Source organism: Palaemon carinicauda, chromosome 21, assembly GCF_036898095.1.
Source record: "Palaemon carinicauda isolate YSFRI2023 chromosome 21, ASM3689809v2, whole genome shotgun sequence".
In the NCBI taxonomy this organism is placed as follows: Eukaryota; Metazoa; Arthropoda; class Malacostraca; order Decapoda; family Palaemonidae; genus Palaemon; species Palaemon carinicauda.
Genome location: NC_090745.1, coordinates 82,900,713 through 82,910,712, shown reverse-complemented (window position 1 = coordinate 82,910,712; position 10,000 = coordinate 82,900,713).

Below are 10,000 nucleotides of genomic sequence, written 5' to 3'. Positions count from 1 at the left end.
TATACAATCTGATGGGTTTAATCCCCAAAAATATGGCAGAGGATATCCCACACAATTCAAAGAGGATGCATTGTGTCTTAACTTTACAAAAGGACTCCCCCAAAATTCTCTTTATAACGTGAGTTGCTCGACCTTCGAAATCCAGCCAAACACGACAGGGCATTTGGGCCTCGTATAAACACTTGACGTCATACTTCATGACATCATCCCAGCGGCGACTGCCTGAGAAAAGGCGTTGCTTGCGCCTTCAGGAGATCGTATCAGGGCAAAATATATGCAGTGTAAGATTACTCAAGTCTGTGGCTCAAGAGTATACAAGAATTGTTTACACTAACATACAATATATATATATATATATATATATATATATATATATATAAATATATATATATATATATATATATATATATATATATACATGTGTGTGTGTTTATATATATGTATATGTATATACATATGTACACAGATGCAAATTATTCAATAACTGTTGAATCATAGATAATGACAATTGGATAGAAACAAATAAGAGCAAACTAAGTACGTAGTAGTAGTAGTAGTAGTAGTAGTAGTAGTAGTAGTAGTAATATAATGATAATAATAATAATAATAATAATAATAATAATAATAATAATAATAATAATAATAATAATGATAATAATACCAATAACAATAATAATAATAATGATAATACCTACAAAAATAATAATGATAATAATACCAATAACAACAATAACAACAACAACAACAACAATAATAATAATAATAATAATAATAATAATAATAATAATAATAATAATAATAAATGAAAGCAAATGAAGGGAAGGTAAAATGTTTCCTTAAAGAAAAGAACTCGATTCCTCTCGCCCTCCCTCTCTTCAAGAGGGAAAATAGATGGCTACATCTCTTCGACACAGGAGGGAGAATCCGACGGGAGCCCTTGGAGTGGACAGGAATGACCGACGGGGGACAAATTCCTGTCCATTACCTCGTTCCCACTTACAGCTAGTATCATGATAGGAATTCGGAGGATCACCCAAAATGGATGGGAATCTGCTTAAGAAGCTGCAGATTTGATCTCTCCCTTTATCTTTTAATGATTCTGTCAGTGGACTAAATCGTCAGTGAAACATTATTACATTACTTTGTTTTGATAGGTCATCCTTCGGTGCATTCCAAAATTTTGCCTGTGAATTCAAATTTAATTCTCTCTATCTATCTATCTTTTGCTTGTAATTGAGGAGAGAGAGAGAGAGAGAGAGAGAGAGAGAGAGAGAGAGAGAGAGAGAGAGAGAGAGAGAGAGAGAGAGAGAGAGAGAGAGAGTATTCTAAGACCGTTTTGAAGTTGCAGGCAGCTATATGCAGATATTTTAGCTTTGAATAAAAGCTTTAATTAGTTGGTTGTGAGGCTTTCAGTATTGCAAGAGCCCGTGCTTAGCCACAAAGGCCAAGGAATCTATAACAATGCATGCAGTCTGGAGTCTTGTCTTTAGCTATTGGTCTCTTGTTTCTTTAAAGACTGAATTGGTTTTATACTCTCTGCTTTCATGGCGATACCATTTTGATCTGCCTTTCTAGCCTTTGGCTCTTGGTGTTAAGCAGTTGGTTCGAGGGCTTAGCGAATTGGAGTTACTGTACTTGTATTTGATAATTCCGACTCTAGAGATCGTTGTTTCCAGATCTTTTATTTTTTGGCATATCTTTATAGCAATCTGTTCCAAATCTCTTATTTTTGGATCCCACCCCACCCCCCACCCCACACCCCACCCCGAGAAAAAAAAAAAAAAAAAAAAAAAAAAAAACAGCTGGCCCTTGGCCTTCTAAATCTTGCTTCTTAGACAGGGGAAGGCGTTTCGCTGCCTTATCCGACTGGGATTCTGAAGGGAAAAATCCTGAGACGTGAAAGCAATCTGTATACGCACCAGAGCATGAAACGAAAAATTACGAGCAAAATCCCACAAATCACTTAACGTACACTATCTCCGATATGTAATTAACATCAAATACATCAACGAATTTGGCCTTAAACAGCGCAGCCAAACACATAACAAATAGTAGTACCCGGGAGGTCGCGCTGAGTTTACATAAATTATCAAGAGCTGTGAAGTTAATAATAGACATCGGATCGTTAAGAACGCAGACTTACGTCCTGGGCGATGATCAAAGTCTGCATTTCTTCCTTTATAACATCGTTGGTTTTTATCTGACTCCTTTTATTTCTCATTTTCTTCTCTCTTTCTATTCTTGTTTCCTTACCTTTCTTTTTGTCCTTACACTATTCCACTATTTCCTTTTTTTGTCCTTCCTCTATTCCACTATTTCCTTTTTTCCCTTACTAATCAGTGTTTTCCTTACACTTTCTTACAGAACCTTTTTTTTTCATCTACTTTCCCTTTACTTTTCCTCTTCCGCTTACCCCCTATTCTTCGCCTTTCTTATTCTTTCCCATATCCATTCTCCACATCTCTTCCTCCTACCATGCTTTTGCTTCTCTGTTTTCTTAGTATGTTTCACTTTATTTTCATTTTAGGTCTTTTTCTACCGTGGGTCTCCTTTCCCCTTCTAAACAAACCTCTGGTCAAACACAGCATCAAGCGCAAGACTGAGTCGTGGCCCCATTAATAGAAGCAAGTCACGGACGCAATCAGAAGAGGTGCACCTGACGAGGAGGGCAGGTGCTCGGATGAGCAAAAGATAATATGCAAAAGCACGAGATGTGTCATTCCCAGAGAGAGAGAGAGAGAGAGAGAGAGAGAGAGAGAGAGAGAGAGAGAGAGAGAGAGAGAGAATATGATAACCTGCAACTTTTAAACAGACGTTGTTAGAGTTTTTTCTTTCGTTATTTTCCAAACCCTTATAAGTCTTAGCAGATACTACTTATTTCCTTTTGTTCAACTTAACTAAAATCACTTATATATATCCCTGCAATACTAACTATAACTAGTAATTGATAGCTATACTCCCAAAGAATTGAAATGCCCCAGCAAATTTTCACTCGGCAATTTCCAAGGTAATATTAAAAACTCCGGCTTCATACTAATTACTAATAACTCAGTTGTTACAAAATTATCAGAGTCTATCTTTCACACAGAATACAAAAAGAACATGTAAAGCTCAAAGGTAATACAATAAATCAAAACTATTTCATATCATCTGTTATCAAATCCAAACACTAAGATTTATAAGCAAATTCGAAAGTTGGGCCTGAAAATTCCTTTATATATATATATATATATATATATATATATATATATATATATATGTGTGTATGTATATATATATATATATATATACACACACACAATTTCAATGAAGATGATTTCCTTAGTGGTGTCAACGTGTTTCCTAAGAAGAATTTGAGTTTCCAAAGCATATATAAATCTATATATATTAAAAACAAATATAAAATCCCAAAGTGAATTAGAATTTATTGATGTGTATTTCCTATCATGGAGGCATTTAATTTTCTAGTCAATTCCCGTACCAGATAATAGTTATTTTCCATGGCTACAATGGAAGTAGCCAGTATTTCAGCTTAATTGAAGAACCTAAAAGAGTAGTTTTTACTCAATAAGGTAGAATAAAAAGAGCAGCATATTGCTTTTCCAGCCGAAACTACTATCCTAATACTCAGTTGACACAGTTTTATGTTGCAAGAAGATTTTTTTCCCTCAATAATCGTTACAACTGTTCCTCTTCTCGACCCAAAACTTTTGTCATTTTTTTTTTTATAAGAAACGGAATAAGGAAAGAAAGTCCTGCAATATAAACAAAATTATAAAATAAATTCATCATAGCAAAAGTATCGACATGATTTATTTACAAATGTCCAAAAAAAAAAAAAAGAAAAAAAAAATCTTGTTATGAGTAAGCAAACAAATTAATATGAAACAAATTTTTGGGGAATCAGTGCTATATCATTGATAAAACTTATATATATATATATATATATATATATATATATATATATATATATATATATATATATATAATAACTCTTAAAATGTCTTTTGTGACTAGAATGTACACGTTTCTCTAACATACTAAATTGTAATCTACTTTAAAAAGTTAACTGACACATAATAACCAAATACGGGAAAAGCTATTCATACCGAAGGACAACAATTAAGACCAATCAAAGGTCATTAATGAGTAGTTCCCTCCAATGGCCTATTGGCACTAGAAGCATACAGTACTTATGTAAATAATATCGACCTTCAGTTTCTCAGAATAAGAAGTTCAAACTTGCGGCGAATGTTTTTGTTGAAAAAGCTGACATAAGTCCCTCTTCATAGGATATACTCGTATATGACAATTTATTTTAACGTTGTTACTGATCTAAGATGTTTTATTCTGTTTAATCATTACTCTTCATATGGTTTATCTATTTCCCTATTTTTTCTTCGCTATGCTATTTTTCCTTATTGGATCAATTTCCTTATACCATCCTGTTTCTGCAACTAGTATTGTAACTAAGCTCGCAATAATAATCATAACCTGTATCACACGCAGAAATTTTACTAGATTAGTATAAACAACAGAGTTTGAAATCTAAGCCATGAATCTGTACGTGAAAAATAATAGCAAAACGACTACCTTGATAAACGCTAATCTTATAACAAGAATTCTTATCCAATTCAATGAACCAATTCCAATAAAAAATTATTTTTTTTCCTTTTTAAATCCAAAGTAAGTTGAAAATGTTGTTGCTTAGTCGTGTACACGAAGATGAAGAGACAAAAACAAATCCAAGTGTTCCGAAATATTTAGCTGGATATAATAAAAATAAGATTATTGCTTCTTTTTGGAGTTTATGAGTAGTCCAAAAGACTATTTAGTCGAAATGCATTAGAACTAACAAAAAATATTTAGTACTATAATGGTGATACAGGAATATCAAGACTAGGTTAAAGTAAGTTTTTGAAGCTGCATAAGGGAAAATTATCACTAAGATAAGGATACTAATATTCATGACGTAAACTTTTAAAAATTCAGCATCGGAGGAGTGACGAATCGACGTATACCTACCTATTCAGATCCAGCAACTATCCCCACCTCATGTTGGGGGCCAAAGGGTTTCAAAGGTTTATAGGCTCCGACCACAAAGGCCATCAATGTAAAACGATATCTGCAAAAGCTAAGACAAACGGGCCATTAAGAGGAGAAGACCTTTTAATGCCCCTTCTGCAGGTTCCTTTCATAAGCGTTACTCGTTTTTATGAAGCGTAAGTTTGGCCCATTAATTTTCATGTCCAATAAAAACAATCGGTGCCGCGTCCCGAGAAATAGAGGGGTGGGATGGGGTGGGGTGGGGCTGTTGGGTGGAATCCTATTTCCTTGTTAGGACCCTTCCAATTGCCCCTACGGAACCTGTTTCCCCCCAACTAAAAAGAAAAGTTTGATCGTATGGGATTGTATAGGAAAACTTTCCATCAAGGAAATAAGTGATCCAGGGAGCAAACATTGGAAGTATATTGAGTTGTTATCTTGGGCGGTATGTTTTTTTCCTTCATTTATCTTTAGACAGAACTGTACAAAAAAGATTGTTGGCACAGCTTTTATATTTCCTTAGGGATATAAAAAAGGAAAATATAGGTTGCAATCTTTCGGTAATTATAAACGGGCAAACAAATTTTCATTCTCGCAAAATATTTCAAGACGAAAGTTTTTCCAACAAATGAAACTAGCAAGTAACAAAAACCACTCATTTTAATAGACACAGTTGTTTTTAAAGAAAATGACATAAGAATAGGAGAACCGAGAAGATACGTAACAGAGGAAGAGGATAAATAGGAGGGGGGAAGGTACAATGATAGCAAACCCCTCTTGCATCCCCATACACCTCCAAATCTTTTTATTTTTCCTCTGGTGGAAGATGACCTCACGCTCGACACCCACTTAATTCCTCATAACAGGGTCCAAAGACCCCTTTAAGTGTCGAATTAAGATAGGGTCTTACATTTTTCGGAAGCTGTTATAAAGCGCGAGTCGGCAGGACTCGAGAAGGGACGGAGGGAAGGGCGTCGGAGGAAGATAAGGGAATCCAATCATGTTTGGGAGAATCGCGATCAGTCTTTATGGATGAATGGAAGGAAGATAATTTAGGTTTGAAAAAGGAAGGAGCATGTGAAGGAAAAAAGGAGAAAAAATTATGGTTGGAAGAAGAAGAAAAAGGGAGAAAAGATGAAGGTAGGAAAAGAAGAAGAAAAGAGAAAAAAAGATTAAGGTGGGAAGAGAATAGGAAAAAAGATGAAAAAGATGAAGATGGGAAGAGAAGAAAAAAAGGAAAAAATATGAAGGTGGGAAGAGGAGAAAGAAAAAAGATAAAGGTGGGAAGAGAGTGTAATGAAGGTGGGAAGAGAAGTAGAAATGTTGGGAGAGGATGAGGAAATAAACAAGAAGGAGAATTACAGATAAGGGAGGGGGGGATGGGAGATGCAGAGGGGAGGAAGGGGATTTTCGCTTCCTAACATTTTAAATTGTTTGGGCCAGCGTGTGTCATTTCTCCCGAAGATCTGGGTGCCATCATTTCCTTATTCTACCATATACTGCAAAGAACTGATGTCTATATGATGTGTGTGTGTGTGTGTGTGTGAGAGAGAGAGAGAGAGAGAGAGAGAGAGAGAGAGAGAGAGAGAGAGAGAGAGAGAGAGAGATTAATGAACAGATGAAAAGGCTCATTGCTAAACATTTAGGCTACAAAGCCTGTCATTATGACACACAAAAATACAAATATAAATTCAATGGTAAAAAAAAAAAAGAATATGATAGATAAGTGTAAAATTAACACATATACAATTTGCTCAATAACGAGCACCCATAAGCAATTTAGTCTCGCTAACGACCACAGTCCCATCCTATATCCAGACATCAAAGTCTGAGCTCCCATAACACAATATTAGGCCGAGACTAATCATCCCCTCATAGATTTCTTATCAAACCGGTGACACGTGGAAAAATAAATGGAAAAGCCGAAGAAACCGTAAGAAACGTAAGTCGCAGTAATTCTTATTAATGTTACTGACGCCATGATATATCATACTCGGCTGACGAAGTAAATAAAGCTGTGACGACCGTAATCCTAGAAACGGCTGATGAGGTCAGCGAAAACGACCTCATCAGGAGAAGAGGAGGGAGCGATAAATTCCAGGATTATTTCTCTCTCTATACCTGGATCGGTTTCTTTGCGACAACATATACGTACATATACACACACACATGTTTTATTTAAAGGATGAAAATTAAAATATTATCAACAACAGAGATGAAGTGATAACCTGAACCGGTATCAAACATAACAGTAGAAGTAAATAAAGCATTAAAAGGCATGAAAATAGGTAAAGCAGCAGCAGATGGCCTAACAGTTTATTTCATAACATACGGAGGAGATTTCATACTAGTAAAACTGGCTTAACCTTTAAGAAAACGTCTGCAAGAATGCTCTACACCTTCATCTTGGAAAAAACGTTATCATTATACTAATTCACAAAAATCGAAATAATAGACCTGAAAGATTATGGCCCAATAAGTTTACTTTCTGTAATATATACAACAGGAACAACTCGGGACGGATATTGTTTATGAGATCGGCATCGTCCTTCAATGATGCTCACTATGACGCAGGTCACTGTAATGTTGCTACATCTAACAGTATATTTAAGAGAGCTACATGATAGCTGTGTCTTTTCAATTGTAAGTATTACCATGAAATTTGACAGGAACAAAGAAACTGTTTCACATTAATCCCCGACATTTTCATTTGAATATGTGAATTATTCTAGGAGCAATTTACTCCACTGCGAAAAGTAACCATTTAATCCATACCGTAACAAACGTTTGTTGTGGCTTTTCTTTGGCAGATTTCAACATGAAAATCGATTTGGAAAAACTAAATATACATCCCATAAATCCCTGAAAATTTCATTTAGATATGTGAAGTATTCTACGAGTAATTTACGGGGCCGCCGAAAATCTGTTCCCCACGGATATAAAAAAAAAATGGCTACCGTGACTTTTCTATGGCAAGTATCAATACAAAAATTAGTATGAATATAGTTCACAAAAAACTCTAAGAGTAGTTTGCGGCTTCTCACTGATTATTTAGCTAAAAGTTATTACTTACGAACCAAAGTGACAGCCAGGACATGCCTATTGCAGGTATGAACAGGGAAATTGCCAGAAGCAAAGGTATATATATATATATATATATATATATATATATATATATATATATATATATATATATATATATATATATATATATATATAAAATCCCATAAAATTTAATTTGAATATATTTATTGGTCTAGGAATTATTGACTCCTCCGCCAAAAATAGCTGCTCCTCCAGCCCCAACCCCGCTCCAAAATCTATGGCGGTCGATAAATAGCTACTGTGACTTTCCTATGGCAAGTATCAATACGAAAATTGGTATGAATGTGAATCACATAACACATCAAACCCTGTGAAAATTATTTGGATAGCTGTAAAACTCTAGGAGTAGTTTGTGGCTCCTCACTGATTTTTTTTAGCTAAATACCGTCACTTACGAACAAAAGTGACAGCCAGGGTATGCCTATAGCAGGTAAGGACATGAAAACTGGCATAAACAAACCGTATGTATATCTGAATAATCCTTTAAAATTTCATTTGAATATATTGATTGGTATAGGAGTTATTGGCCCTGCCGCCGAAAATATCAGCGCTCCCCCACCCCTCCCACCTGGCGATAATTATAAAAGGGAATGACTGGGCTTAGGGATGGGTGAGTTTCGTTCACGAAAATATTTGTATTTCTTATAAGGTCGTTCGCGATAAAAATATTCAAAAAGATCATATTAGGCAGATTAGAAATAAAGCTAGGCTTTAATCAACCAAGAGAGCAAGCAGGGTTTAGGTATGGGTATCCAACAACTGACCATATCCTTTTAATTAACCAGCTAATGGAAAAGTCAACAGAGAATGACAAACCACTATGTATGGTATTTATAGACTAGGAGAAAGCTTTTGATTTTGTCAAATCTTCAGCAGTAATGAAAGCCCTCCAAAGACAAGGAATAGATGAATCTTATGTTAGAACACTTGGAGATATCTAAGAAGAAAGTACAGGAATCCTAAAACTACATAAAGATAGTAAGAAAACCCAATTGAAAAAGGAATTAGACAGGGAGACCATATCTTACGTAAATGATTCAAAGCATGTATAAAAGAAGTTTTTAAACATTTAGATTAGGGAAATATAGGAATCAACATTAATGGGGAATACTTTAACAACTTATTTGCAGATAACAAAGTTCTATTCAGTGAATCATGAGAGGATTTGCAAATGATTATAGAAGATTTGAAAAGAAAGCAGAAATGTGGGACTGAAAATAAATATGAGTAAAACTAACAATGATTACCGGTAATAAAAATGTAGACACACAGATAAGAGCTTTGGACGAACCTTGAGAGATTGTTAATGAATATATATAATTAATACAGACAGTAAGTGTTTCCCAAGGACACGAGACCGACATTAAAAGTAGGACAAGCATGGGTTGGAGAGCATTTGATAAACAAAATTATATTATGAGAAGAAAAATGCCAATTTCTCTAAAAATAAAAGTATTTAATGAGATGGTCCTAATAGTATTAACTTATGCATCAGAAAGTTGGTGCCTCACTAAAGTCTTAGAACATAAGCTAGTTACAACTCAAAGAGTTATGGAAAGAATAATCATGGGAATAACACTAAGAGACAGAAAAAAGAGCAACATGGATAAGAGAGAAAACTAAAGTAGAGGATATTCTAAAAACATGTAAGAAAAGAAATGGACAGGGGCAGGACATATAATAACAATGACTGACAATAGATGGACATTAAGAATAACCTAATGGGTCTCAAGAGATTGTAAAAGGAGTAAGGGATGGAAGAGAAAACGATGGATTGACGAACTAAGAAACTTTACGGGGCGGACTGGCACAGAAAGACCTTAAACAAAAGCAAGTGGAAGGATATGTC